Source organism: Oryctolagus cuniculus, chromosome 19, assembly GCF_964237555.1.
Source record: "Oryctolagus cuniculus chromosome 19, mOryCun1.1, whole genome shotgun sequence".
NCBI lineage: Eukaryota > Metazoa > Chordata > Mammalia > Lagomorpha > Leporidae > Oryctolagus > Oryctolagus cuniculus.
This window is the reverse complement of record NC_091450.1, coordinates 34941925-34956588: the sequence shown is the minus strand read 5'-3', so window position 1 is coordinate 34956588 and position 14664 is coordinate 34941925. Positions and strand designations below refer to the sequence as shown.

Below are 14664 nucleotides of genomic sequence, written 5' to 3'. Positions count from 1 at the left end.
CCGGTTCTGGTCCTGGCTGCTCCACCGCCAATCCAGCTCTTTGCTCAGGCCTGGGAAAGCACTGGAAGATGGCCCAAGTCCTTGGGCCCCTGCACCCATGTGGGAGACCTGGAGGAAGCTCCTGGCTCCTGGCTTCGGATTGGCGCAGCTCTGGCCATTGCAGCCATTTGGGGAGTGAACCAATGGAGGGAAGACCTTTCTTTCCCGATTCTCCTTCTCACTGTCTGTAACTCTGCCTCTCAAATAAAATAAATAAAATGTTTTAAAAAAGAACATACAATATGGAATAGGCATTTGGCCTATTGGTTAAGATACCAACCAGTTAGGATGCCTAAGCACCATATGCGTATACTTGGTTTCTAGTCACAGTTATGGCTACTGGTACCTGTTCTGCTAATGTAGATCACAGAGAGCAGCATGTGATGGCACAGGAACCTGGGTCCTGGCCACCAATGTGGGATATAGCTGTAGAGTTCCAAGCTTCTGGCTTTAGGCAAGCCTGGACCTGACTGTATGGAGTATGTGGGAAGTAAACAATCACATTGCTTTGCTCCCCATCTAGCTCACTGCTGTGCAAATAGGAAGCAGAAGATATTTGTTCAAATACCTGGGGTTTTGCCACCATTTTGAAGACCCTGATTGAGTTCTGTACTCTTGGCTTTGGCCTGATTGTGCCCAGGCTACTGTGCTGATTTGGTGATTAAATCAGAAAGTAAAAGATATCTCTCTCTTTCCCTCCCTAGCCCCCTCCATCTTTGCCTTTAAATAAGTACATCTTTTTAAAAATCACCAGAATCAAACTTGATTCTTTGACAAATGAACACATATTACAAACACTTAGATTACAAAGGAGAGACTCAGAATCTTAACTCAGAAATGAAATATAGACTGTTACCAACGAATGCACAGAAACAGAATTATAAGAGAAGTCTATGGAGAAGGAACTCCAAAAAACCAGATAATTAATATAGGGAGAAATTCCCTGCAAACATGAACACCATCAAAATTCTTTACAGAATAATTATTAATCATCATAGACATAGTACAAAAATGATAGTTGAGCACAATGCCAGGGCATTCATGTTTTATGTGTAGTATACCAGAGTTAAAACACAAATTTAACTGGTTGTGATCTCTGAGTTTTATGTTGTAGAAGCAATTGAGGATAGAACAGAAAAAGAGGTGTTGGTAGGAGAGGGGCTGCATCGTGGCCTCCCAGTGCAACCTGTAGTTCTCAGCAGAGAAGCTATTGTAGAATTGGTCAGCTGCAGCCACCACACTCAATCAGCAACTGAAAAAAGAATCTTATGAATGAGAAAGATATGCCCATTTCTCATTTACTATTATGAAGTTAAATACTTCTCTAACTCCAGTTTCAATAACTGAAGATAAACCTCAGTTGCCAAAAGTGGGCAATTCTGTAGTCAGATGTTCCTATGTGTTTCTTTGTGCTTATTGTTGCTGGTGCTGCAGTTGGATATCTATGGCCTTCTCATCTCACATCAGTCAGCAGATCCACTATAGCATTGTAAGGGTAGCAGGGGGTTGCTCCTTGAGTAGCTATCTTGTGAGAATGCAGTAAGTGAAATACCAGCAGAAAGATAGGAAAATAATGGGTTCTGGGATATAGAAGTGTCCTTTTTTCTTATATAACTACAAGATACCAGGTTCTGGTGTCGGAGCAGACCACCACATTTTCTCTCTCTCTCTCTCTCTTTCTCTCTCTCTCTTTCTTTCTTTCTTTCTTTTTTTTGACAGAGTGGACAGTGAGAGAGAGAGAGAGAGACAGAGAGAAAGGTCTTCCTTTGCCATTGGTTCACCCTCCAATGGCCTCTGTGGCCAGCGCACTGTGCTGATCCAAAGGCAGGAGACAGGTGCTTCTCCTGGTCTCCCATGGGGTGCAGAGCCCAAGGACTTGGGCCATCCTCCACTGCACTCCTGGGCCACAGCAGAGATCTGGCCTGGAAGAGGGGCAACTGGGACAGAATCCGGCACCCCAAGCGGGACTAGAACCTGGTGTGCCAGTGCCGCAAGGTGGAGGATTAGCCTAGTGAGCCACAGCACCGGCCAGACCACCACATTTTCAACCTGTCAGCAACAGTTTCCAACTATGGCATTTCTATAGTGATCAGTGAGGTAACATCTTTCAACTCTTTCTACTCAGAAAGATGGCATTCTCAGCTCATCAGAGACCAGGACCACTTCCTTGATGTATAGAATGTTCCAGGTATTGGAAGCCAGATCAGACCTCAATAGAGAGATAACCTGGTCAGAGACAATGACCACTTCCTGAAATGTATGTAAGGAAGCCATTGCTCAATTCACCAGAAACCAGACTCCTGAAGAAAACATGCAAACATGAAACAAAACAATGAAGCAGGCCCTGACATAGGCAATTGATCAATCAACAGGCAATCGCTAAATAAGCTGTGTTGTCCACAACCTTACTGGAACACTCCCTTGGATCCCCTCCTCAGTGAAACTTTACTTCTCCTTTTTCTCACACTCATTATCCAACCTGAAATAAAAAACTGACTCAAACTCCTGCAACAATTTGATTCTGTAATTCTTAATTGTGATTTCAAATAAATTATTTTCCTAGGACATGCTGAGAAGTATGGAAACAATTATGGTTGGAATAATTTGTCAAAATTGCCGAGGGCTGTTCAGAGCAGAAACAGCCAAGTAATGTTTAAGACATAGGGTTCTAGGCTGGCACTGTGGCTCATTTGGCTAATCCTCCACCTGCAGCGCTGGCACCCTGGGGTTCTAGTACCTGAGGGGGCATTGGATTCTGTCCCAGTTGCTCCTCTTCCAGACCAGCTCTCTGCTGTGCCCCGGGAAGGCAGTGGAAGACGACCCAAGTGCTTGGGCCCTGCACCCCCATGGGAGACCAGGAGGAAGCACCTGGCTCCTGGCTTCAGATAGGTGTAGTGGTCATTTGGGGGGTGAACCAATGGAAGGAAGACCTTTTTATCTGTCTCTCTGTCTCTCACTGTCTAACTCTGCCTGTCAAAAAAAAAGAGAGAGAAATCATCAAAAAACAAAAAAACATAGGGTTCTGTTGTAAGAGTGACCATATCACTTACCAAGAACCCCAGTATCAAAGACCATCACAACAGGCTAAATATACCAACAGATATGTTTGAGGAAGCCATGAACATTCACTCTATAGTGCAGTCATGGAGCAGCATTTGATAGCAGACTAACACATTTGTGAATCTGTAATTTCTAGAGGAATAAGGACCCTCACGTGATATCTTTTTTTTGACAGGCAGAGTGGGCAGTGAGAGAGAGAGACAGAGAGAAAGGTCTTCCTTTTGCCATTGGTTCACCCTCCAATGGCCGCCACGGCCGGCGTGCTGCAGCCAGCACACTGCGCTGATCTGATGGCAGGAGCCAGGTACTTATCCTGGTCTCTCATGGGGTGCAGGGCCCAAGTACTTGGGCCATCCTCCTCTGCACTCCTGGGCCACAGCAGAGAGCTGGCCTGGAAGAGGGGCAACCAGGACAGAATCCGGTGCCCCGACCGGGACTAGAACCCGGTGTGCCGGCACCACAAGGTGGAGGATTAGCCTAGTGAGCCACAGCGCCGGCTTATCTTTTTCATATTCATTAAGATACTCCAAGATATTTTGCTTCTCCTTATTATACAGAAGCAAGATGTCAAATAGAATACATAAACTTATGTTTAGTAATTACTGTTTCAGTACTTTATCTGGCTTAGAAAGGATCTAGACTCTACTCTAGAGAGAAATAATATTAAAGAAAGCTAGCCATTGTTTTCAGTAATTTCCTAGTAACTTTTTATAGCATGTACGTATGGGGAGACAGAGCTACTATTATTAAGCCTATGATACTACTATTTTACTTACCAAAGATTTAAATACTCACAAGCATTTGAAAGCAATTTGTTTCCTTTATTTATTTCTTGGAGGTTTAGAAATATATATTTATATATTTTTTCATACATTAAACACAACCGTTCACGTGCTAACCAAGACTAGGAATACAGGGTTACCACATGCTCACAGCACCTTCAATAATGGTCAGCTTGTAGCATACAAAAACACTCTACAAGCTCTAGTTTTTCAGAACTAAAGGAAGAACCAAGTGACTTTTACCAGGTATCATGGGATAACCATTTATGCATGCCTTGCCAGTGAGGTAGCCTGCTGTCCATGACTCAGAAACGAACAAATCATGTTTCTGATCTTTGAAACAGGATTTCATTCACTTATGGAATAAAGCAGGAAGGCCACACAGCCATCTCAACACAGCAAGTGCCAGAAAAACACCATCTCTGTGCTGGGCCATGACATTAAGACAGAGAGTTTCCAGAAACTGAGGCCAAAGAACTAATACTTAAAACCACTGGGGAAGTGACATTTCTAGGCTCATGCTCTATAAATGAAAATGCCACCCAAAGGTCTCTGACACATGACAGAGCAGAGCCACCATGCAGCAGAAGGCAGTGATGTTAGACACAGAAGCTGTACGGGTGGGCCAGGATCATTCAAGCACCAAAGAAATATACTCAAGCTGCTCCACACTGTTGACTCCTCCACGGTTTCCACCACCCAAACTTGTAGCTTTGCTGTCACAGGAGCCATGGTCACTAAGAAAGAAGGGCTGACTGTATGAAGGAGGCAGCCCCAGCAGATGGCCCTGCTGGCGAGGCTAAGCACTGCCAATGCAGAAGCCAATGCAGCATGGCCTAGCTCCCTGCAACAGTAAATTTCCATGGCATTGTTTGCTGTGCCTCTGTCCTGCTACCTTGTTGCCTGCACGCAGTGGGCGAGGCTGCTTCCAGGGACACTAAGGGAAGTTCACACTGTCAAGTAAACCCATCGGCTCTACTCCAGGCTGCTTAGTGAGACAACAGTAATACATACATTCATCTCCACTGCTGCCGTTCCTAACCAAAAATAGGCCTGAATTATAACAGGCATTCAAAGGAACCTGCAAAACAATAACCTGGAGGAACAAATAGCTAGAATAATATACAGTTGGACTCCTAGAAGGCAAAGCAGACCAGAGAGAAGCATGAATTTATCACTGACCCAGGTCCAAATCACCAAGAAGCCAGACAGAGATGGAACATCCCCCAGAAACTCTCCCTCCACACCCTATTTTCTACAACACATGGTTTAACGTCTATCCACAGCAGTGGACTGAGATATGTTAATTCAAGTTGTGATGTTTATAAAAAGCAAAGGAAAAAGGAGTCTGAAAATCAGAAACCAACACAGTGCTCTGATGTGCTTATGCTTTATACTGCAGAACTAGTACTAGGCATCAGCTGACTACATCTGAGCGGCTTCTCATGGCCACTCTGGAAACACAACTAATGGAAACTTGTGCTATTAAAACCATGCCTACACCAGAGAGGTGGGGAAATAAATAAAATCAAGCAAATGAAGGGAAAAAGGAAACTACCTCAAGATTATCTGTCTCGGCCGGCGCCGCGGCTCACTAGGCTAATCCTCCGCCTAGCGGCGCCGGCACACCGGGTTCTAGTCCCGGTCGGGGCGCCAGATTCTGTCCCGGTTGCCCCTCTTCCAGGCCAGCTCTCTGCTGTGGCCAGGGAGTGCAGTGGAGGATGGCCCAGGTGCTTGGGCCCTGCACACCATGGGAGACCAGGAGAAGCACCTGGCTCCTGGCTCCTGCCATCGGATCAGCGCGGTGTGCCGGCTGCAGTGTGCTGGCCACGGTGGCCATTGGAGGGTGAACCAACGGCAATGGAAGACCTTTCTCTCTGTCTCTCTCTCACTGTCCACTCTGCCTGTAAAAAAAAAGAAAAAGAAAAGAAAAGAAAAGATTATCTGTCTCTAATGTTAAAACGATCTCCTTAGGTTCACATTAAAATGAGTTTATGCTTTCATCCCTTCATGAATGACAGAGGGAACCTCATATAATGTTTGCAGTCAATAATGCAGAAGGGTTGGTATCCCAAAGAGCAAATGCAAATTCACAGAGAATAAAGAAATGACTGGAAAAATCAAGGATGAATAGATTTATTAATTCATTAACCAAGGCAATGTTTAAAAATAAAACTACTTTGGGCTGACATTGTGGTATAGCAGGTTAAGCTGCCGTCTGTGATGCTGGCATCCAGTATGGGCACAAGTCCAGGACCTGACAGTTTCATCTCCAGTCCAGCTCTGGGATAATTTGCCTGGAAAAACAGTGGCAGACGACTCAAGTGCTTGGTCCCCTGCACACATGCAGGAGACTTGGGAAAGATCTCTGGGCTCCTGACTTTGGCCTGGACCAGTCTGGGCCATTGTAGCCTTTTGGGGACTGGGCCAGTAGATCTAAGACCTCTCTGTCTTTCTCTGTAACTCTCATATAAATTTTAAAATCTTTAAGACAACTAAAAAAAAGAAAAAGTCACCTCTAAATCTTGAAATTTACAGTTAATATGCAGTGGAATTTGATCCTTCAACTCTCACAATAAGCAAGCTTCCTGGGTTTTTCAGTGACCATTTTTACATTCAGTGTTGCAAAGCTGACATAGAAACAGGAGCTCACCCCACATGACCTTTCCTAAGGTTCTCCATGGAGATGGGAACTCAGCTTTGCTGAGACATAAAGGACATAAATGTGCACGACTGCACTGCTCTGCAGGATGCACCACAAAGGGGAGGACTCTCCACACCTGTCCCGTGGCTGTAGGAATCCAGGGAGTCTCCACTGTAGAGGAAGGCAGTGGAGGGCAGAGCTGGGATCGCCTTTGGGGACCTCAGATTCAGGGAGTCCCCTTCCAGGCTTCTCTCACTTCCTACTTATCTCCCAGTGCAGATGTGCACTGTGTCCCCTGCAATCCATGCCCTCAGGGAAAAGATTGCACGCTGGGAAATGAGTGAAGATAAAAGTGGAAGGGAGGCATTCAGGGTCTGTGCCACTTCACACAGGCTCCAGGATATGCATAGACTGGAGAGGCAGGACATGTGCTTCTGATGGTGTCAGAGTACCAGGGAGAGACTTACCCGGTGCCCATATGGGATGCTGGTACTACAGGTTGTGGTTTAACCCACTACACCACAACACTGGCCCCAACTTTTATGTATTTTTACTAGAAAATCGCTCATGGCTTCTAGGTCTCCAGCTCTATGCCATGAGTTTCTCTTTTCTGACTTTCCTCACAATGGGCCTGGGGTTATGGGTTTTCAGGAAGTAGATCTCAACAGTAATTTATTGCCCGTGGTCCTGGACAGTGGACAAAGATTGAAGCTCTGGAGATTTCTGGTGCAGACCTGCTCTTCACTGATGGGTCTGCAGCTGTGGCCTTGAATGGCGGGACGGTGAAACGGGCTCCCTCAGACTCCTTTTTCTTTTGTCTTTTTAAATTTCTTTTTTTCTCTTCCTTCCTTCCCTCCCTCCCTCCCTCTCTCTTTCTTTCTTGAGCTACAGTGACAGAGGGAGAGACAGATCTTCCATTCCCCAAATGGCGACAATGTGGGGCGGGCCAAGCTGAACCCAGGAGCCTGGAACTCCCCCAGTGTCTTTCATGGGGGTGGCACGGGTGCAAGACTCTGGCCGCCACCCAAGGCTTTCCCAGGCACATCAGCGGGGAACTGGATTGGGAGTGCAGTAGCTTGATCTAAGCAGCGCCCACAGGGAATGCCGGCATTGCAGGCAGCCACTTAAGCCGCTGTGCCGCAACGCCTGACGCCCGAAGCCTCTGTTGGCCCTGTAAGAAGGAGGGTGCACTGCTCGTGTGCATTCCACTTTCATTCCGGCCTGTGGATTCCACACAAGCGCCGTCTCCCACCACGCGTCGTGAGTGTCCACGCATCTGTGACAGATGCCCTGTCGTGCTCTGCACTCCATACTCTAGGGCTCCAAAGTTCTGAGGATAACGGGTGTGTGTGTGTGTGTGTGTATGCCCGCGAGGAGCGCTGGGAGATGGGGTCTGAGGATGGACGCCCCGCTGCCTTCATGGAATCGCGGTCTTCTGACGCGCGGTGCCCGCGGGGAGCGCTGGGAGATGGAGTCCTTTGGAGCTTGCCGCTGGAGATGGAGTCTGAGGCGAGCGCCTGCAAGGTGTTCTGGGAGAAGCGGTCCTCTGACGTGAGCATCCTGCTAGGAACTCTGGGAGATGGAGTCTGAGGCAGGCGCTCACAGGACCCTGGAAAGTTAGTCTGAGATGAGCGCCCGCGAGGTGTTCTGGAAGACGTGGCCCTCTGACGAACAATGAGCGCGGGGACCTCTGGGAGATGGAGTCTGAAGCGGGAGACCACCGTGCATTCTAGGAGACGCGGTCCTCTGATGTATGATGCCCGCGGGAACTCCTGGGAGATGGAGTCCTCCAAGGCTTGTCGCTGGCTGGGCTCTGGTAGTTGGAGTCGCGGGGGGCGCCCGCGGGGCTTTCGCAGATGGCTTTCTGAGGGTTTCATGCTCAGGGGGTCTGGAAGCTGGGGTCCTCAAAGAGGGCATGCCAGCAGGGCCCTCCGTGAGACGGAGTCCTAGGAAGCTGGACACCCACGGGGCTCTGGGAGATGCAGTCTGAGGCGGGCGCCCACGGGGTTCTGGGAGATGCAGTCTGAGGCGGGCGCCCACGGGGTTCTGGGAGATGCAGTCTGAGGCGGGCGCCCACGGGGTTCTGGGAGATGCAGTCTGAGGCGGGTGCCCACCGGGCTCTGGGAAATGGAGTCTGAGTCCAGAGCCCGTGAGGTGTTCTGGGAGACGCGGTCCTCTGATGCGTGACACCCGCGGGGACCACTGGGAGATGGAGTCCTTTGAGGCTTGTCTCTCGCTGGCTCTGGGAGTTCGAGTCTGAGGCGCCCATGGGGCTCTTGGAGATGGGGTCTTAGGGATTTGCGCAGAGTGCTCTGGAAGACGGAAGACGGGCTCCTCAAAGAGGGCACCCCCGCAGGGCCCTCCATGAGAGGAGTACTCGGAAGTCGGCTGTCCGCGGGGCTCCGGGAGATGCAGTCTGAGGCAGGCGCCCCTGGGGCTCCGGGAGATGGAGTCTAAGGCAGGCGCCCATGGGGCTCTGGGAGATGGAGTCTGAGGCAGGCGCCCACGGGACCCTGGGAAATGGAGTCTGAGTCCAGAGCCCGTGAGGTGTTCTGGGAGACGCGGTCCTCTGACGCAGGATGCCCGTGGGGACCACTGGGAGGTGTAGTCTGTGGCGAACGGCCGCGAGTCCTGTGCCGAGTCCTAGAAGCCACCAGAGGGCGCGCGAGCCTGCCTCTTCTGGCTGTAGCCATCAAGGGTGTGAGAAGTGCGCCAGGTTCCCAGCAAGGATGAAATCTCAGATCTGCACTCTGTAAAATGCTTCCAATCTCTGGCTGACAGGTCTTCAGAGTGCTGGACACAGAAAGGTCTGGGGATACGGGGGGAGAAATTCCACCTAAAGCACAAGATATCTACCAATAAGATATCCATGGCCGGCGCCGTGGCTCACTAGACTAATCCTCCACCTGTGGCGCTGGCACCCCGGGTTCTAGTCCTAGTTGGGGCACTGGATACTAGTCCCAGTTGCTCCTCTTCCAGTCCAGCTCTCTGCTGTGGCCCGGGAAGGCAGTGGAGGATGGCCCAAGTGCTTGGGCCCTGCACCTGCATGGGAGACCAGGAGGAGGTGCCTGGCTCCTGGCTTCGGATCGGCGAAGTGCTGGCCATAGCGGCCATTTGTGGGGTGAACCAACGGAAGGAAGACCTTTCTCTCTGTCTCTCTCACTGCCTAACTCTGTCAAAAAAAAAAAAAAAAAAAAGATGGCCACTGAAACCAGTATGAGGCCTGGACAGTGACCTGTAATACTGATTTTTAGGTCCACATGATGACCTGTAATATGGTGTGATATCTGATCTCTGAAACTAACTTGATGTTCCCTGTGTGGCTTCCAGTATTACTCTATCATGTCTGCATAGTGACATCCTACAAGGTTGATTGGTTTGGTAGGTGGCTGCACTGGACTTGGTGGGCTTACTGTGTTAAATAAAGTTGGATGGTCTCTGTTTTTCCTGCATGGTGTTGACATGATTATTTTCAAAAGCAATTTCCTTCTCAAATCTACAGGGAGTTTGGGACAGTGATGAATGAAAGTTCTTATTGCAATTGCTACTGTTTCTTTTAAAAGATTTTAGCAATGGGCCAGGTGCAGTGGCATAGTGGGTAAAACCACTGCCTGTAGTGCCAGCATCCCATATAGGCGCCGGTTGGGGACCTGGCTGCTCCACTTCAATCCAGCTCTCTCTACAGCCTAGGAAAGCAGTAGAAGATGCAGATGGAAGACCTCTCTGTCTCTGCCTCCTTCCCTCTCTGTGTAACTCTTTCAAATAATCTTAAAAAAGATTTTAGCTGTTTATAGATACACATTCTGATATTCCTGTTTTTAAAAGATTTATTTATTTATTTATTTGAAAGGCAGAGAGAGAGAGAGAGTTTTCAATCTGCTGGTTCACTCTCCAGATGGCAACAATGGCTGGAGCTGAGTCTATCTGAAGCCAGGAGCCAGGAGCTTCCTCCATGTCTCCCACATGAGTGTGAGGGCCCAAGGACTTGGGTTATCTTCTACTGCTTCCCCAGGCCATAACTGAGAACTGGATCAAAAGTGGAGCGTCCAAGACTCCAACGGGTGCCCATATGGGATGCCAGCACTGCAGGCGGCGGCTTTACCTGCTACACCACAGTGCTGCCCCCCTCTTTTTTTTTTTTAAAGAGATTTATTTATTTATTTATTTACTTATTTGAAAGGCAGAATTACACACACACACACACACACACACACACAGAGAGAGGTCTTTCATCCACTGGTTCACTCCCCAGTTGGCTGCAAGGGCTGGAGCTGTGCTGATCTGAAGCCAGGAGCCAGAAGCTTATTCTGGATCTCCCATGTGGGTGCAGGGGCCCAAGGACTTGGGCCATCTTTCATTGCTTTCCCAGGCCACCGCGGAGAGCTGGATCAGAAGTGGAGCAGCTGGAACTTGAACCGGAGCCCATATGGGATTCTGGCACTGCAGGCAGCAGCTTTACCTGCTATGCCACAGCACTGGCCCCCTTTCCCTCATGACAACTGTTGTCATAATTTATTTAAGATTTATGTATTTGGCTTGTTTTCACATTTGAGTATTTCTTAAGCAGCTAAGTTAGATAATTAATAAATATTTATAGATATTCTAGTTTTTTTGTGGTTACCCCAAGGACTTATAACCACATAAGTATAGGGTAGAGAATTATTATTGTGTTTATCTTCAGAGTATAAAACTGTATACAAGAACTTGATTTAGACATCAGTGAACTTGAACTGAGTTCTGAAAAGCCATATTTCAGATAGGTGAGATCTCACTGCCAGATTAACTATAGGGTAAAAAAGTAGCATAAGAAGGGAATGGGATCAAGGATGGATTAATCTCACAGTGGGGGAAGTGTTCACTGACATAGCTTGAATGGGGATGGGAAGAATGGAGAGAATAACCACAGATCAGGAAGCACAAATCAAGTTGTCGGGAAGGTGTCCTCCTGATGAATTCACATTTCCAACTCTTGATTTTGCTTCTTTTTTTATATTTTTTTTGCAGATTTTTTTTGAGAGGCAGTGAGACTGACAGACAGAACTCTCATGCACTGGTTCATGCACCAAGCGCCTGCAACAGACAGGCTTCAGCCAGGCCAAAGCCAGGAGCTGGAAGTTCAATCCAGGTCTCCCACACCCAAGTATTGGATCCCTTCTGAGAGTCTGCATTAGCTGGAAGCTGGAATTAGGAGCAGAGACAAGACTTCAACCCAGGTGCTCTGGTATGCAATGCAGGTGTCCCAAGAGGCAGCGTAGCCACTGAACCAAATGCCTATGCTGACGCTGATTTGATACTGTCAACTGATAAACATAATCTTCCAAAGCAATAGCTTGTGTTTTTATTGAATGTAATTACAAAATAGCTTAAATGTCTATCCGTCTTTGGAGTGATATAATTTGAAAATCTTTGGAATTTTTTGAAAATTCGGTTATTTGAGCAATGTCTTCTCACCCAAATCTTGTTTCTTGTGATGTCAACAAGTACTGAACATTATGTAGGATAAAAAGTGTTGATAGAAATATTTATAGAGTCTGTATACAAGGGGGCTTCAAAAATTATGGAAAAATAAAATTAAGATATGTTTATTTTGATGCAAAACTGTTTCAACTCCATGCATAGTTTTTTTAAAATATACACTTTCTATGAATTTTTGAAGACCCCCTCATATTTTTTAAGTCAGTAGCTTTAGAGTTCTTTTGAAGCATAAAGTTCTCCATTTTGAATAATGTAGAATTAATATTTTCTGACTCTTATGCAGGAAATCAGCTACATTTGTTGCTGTGGATTCATTCTGAGAGGAGGAGCATGGTGGGGGCAAGAGGCGTGGAGTCACCACACAGACCCCGGGAGTCAGGTGAAAGCAGGCCAGAGGCGAGCAGCCCACAGACTCGTCTATTTCAGTTGCAACAGCAGCTTAAATTGCCAAGAAAGCCTATCTGGTTAAGGGGTGGTTTATGCCCTAACCAATCACAGCCTGTTGCCAGGAAGTATCCAAAGCCATCCAATCACAGCCTGTTGCCAGTCATGCTCTGTTGCCGGGGGGTTCCCAGGGGGTTTCCTAAGCCACTCCTGAGTAACTGACACTCACTTGCCAGTGGCCATCTTGGCATGGCCTTCTCATTCCACCATACATTAACATCTTTCAACTGTAATTTGTCTGAGAAACTGTTTTTAAAACATTTCCTTCATAAAATTTAAATGAAAATCAGTAGGAGTTTATGGGTAATCTACTATATAACTTAGTGTTCAGGCTATAGCGAATGCCACTACTGTAAAGGCCAAGTGATTTGACTTGGCCCCTGGTTTGATCTTGGGCTACCCTGCCTGCAAAGTCATTGCTCTTTCAGAATGCTATGAAGTTAGAAAATGCTAGGTGGGGGTGCTGGCATCATGGTGTAGCAGGTAAAGCTGCTGCCAGCAGTGCCGGCATCCCATATGGGTGACGGTTTGAGTCCAGGCTGCTCCACTTCCAATCCAGCTCTTTGCTATTGCCTTGGAAAGCAGTAGAAGATGGCCCAAGTCTTTGGAGCCCTACACCCATGTGGGAGACTCAGAAGAAGCTCCTGGCTCCTGGCTTCGGATCGATGCAGCTCCAGCCATGGCAGCCAATTGGGGAATGAACCAGTGGATGGAAGACCTCTGCCTCTCTGCCTCTCCTTCTCTCTCTGTGTTATTTTCAAAAAATAAATAAATAAAAAGAAAATGCTAGGTGGGAAAACATGAAAAATGACTACATATCAGGCACTAAGATTAGAGAAGACCATTTCAAGACAAACCTCAAAAGCAAGTAATCAATTCTTTTTAAGAAAACAGAGCTTGTGAAGGTTCCTCTGGCATTTTTGCAAAGGAATACAGAGTTTAAAATAAAGGCGTGCATAAATAAGCTTTAGGAAGATAAGCTAACAAGTTTTACCTCAAAAGAATCTGCTGAAGCCAAGAATATGGTCATATTAGAAAACAGATTATTTGAGAGGATAGTTGACACCTGTATTTTCCTAAGAAAGTGAATCATTAGAGATGAAATGGTCAAATATCAGAGAAAGTAAGACTGTGTGGTGATAGAAATAAATACTAAAGTGCTCTTTAGACTCAGAGCTTCTACACAGAACAAATAGGCTTACGATGGCCCCCACACAATCCAGTGAATGTAACTGTTGTGCAGGACAGAGAAACACAGAGTAGTGGTCTCAACTTGGGAGTCAAAGGGTTTCCTCTGATCTCTCCAGAGAGTGCAGACAGCATACTGCCAGAGTGAGGTGTTCAATTGGGAATAAAGTTCTATGGACAGTTTGTGGGACCAGCACTGTGGCACAGCACTGTGACCTGAAGCACTGGCATCCCATATGGGTGCTGGTTCAAAACCTGGCTGCTCCACTTCCAATCCAGCTCTCTGCTATGGCCTGGGAAAGCAGTGGAATATGGCCCAAGTCCTTGGGTCCCTGCACCCACATGGGAATCATGGAGGAAGCTCCTGGTTCCTGGCTTCAGATCGGCACAGCTCTGGCTATTGTGGCCAATTGGGGAATGAGCCATCAGATGGAAGACCTCTCTCCCCCTCTCTCTGCCTCTCCTCTCCCTGTGTAACTCTGACTTTCAAATAAATGACTAAATCTTTTTAAAAGAGGGCAGTTGGTTTAGTTCCTTGTCATTACACACACATATAAATGCTATTTGAAATCTCCCTGCCCATCCAATAAAATCCCACAAACATGAACACAGGCACACATATGTCACATACCCTAGCCCACACTTGAATAGGCCTGAGCCACACAAATGGACACACCACAGTGCACATCTAACACACACACACACATACATGTGCATAGTATTTGATGTGAGTGGGTATACACAAACATATATTTCATAAAGGTACACACACACTCATACACTTAACCCTCACACACTTACATAGTACACACAGATGAAGGTACACATGAAGATATACAATAGCAACACTAACAGAGATGTATACATATGTTAGACAAGCACGCACATCACAATGCATGCATGTGAACACTAACATATACTCATGCACATGTGCACACAGATACAGACACAGATGCACAATCAGAAGGTTCCAGAGAAAGTAAATTTATCTCTATTAAGATGTTTGAGAATTTTAAAATGAAGAAAAGGAGA

General features: G+C 47.0%; 1 long non-coding RNA gene across 2 annotated transcripts; it reads left to right on the top strand.

Moving 5' to 3' along the window:
* Positions 1 to 8056: 8056 nt before the first annotated feature.
* Positions 8057 to 14251, top strand: LOC138846880 (uncharacterized). Of its 2 annotated transcripts, XR_011384410.1 has the most exons (3): positions 8100 to 8276; positions 11530 to 11746; positions 12284 to 14251. It is a non-coding gene; the product is annotated as an uncharacterized lncRNA (long non-coding RNA). The 2 variants fall into 2 exon arrangements; XR_011384409.1 differs by lacking the exon at positions 12284 to 14251 and having other exon boundaries at positions 8057 to 8276; positions 11530 to 11851.
* The last annotated feature ends 413 nt before the right edge of the window (positions 14252 to 14664 follow it).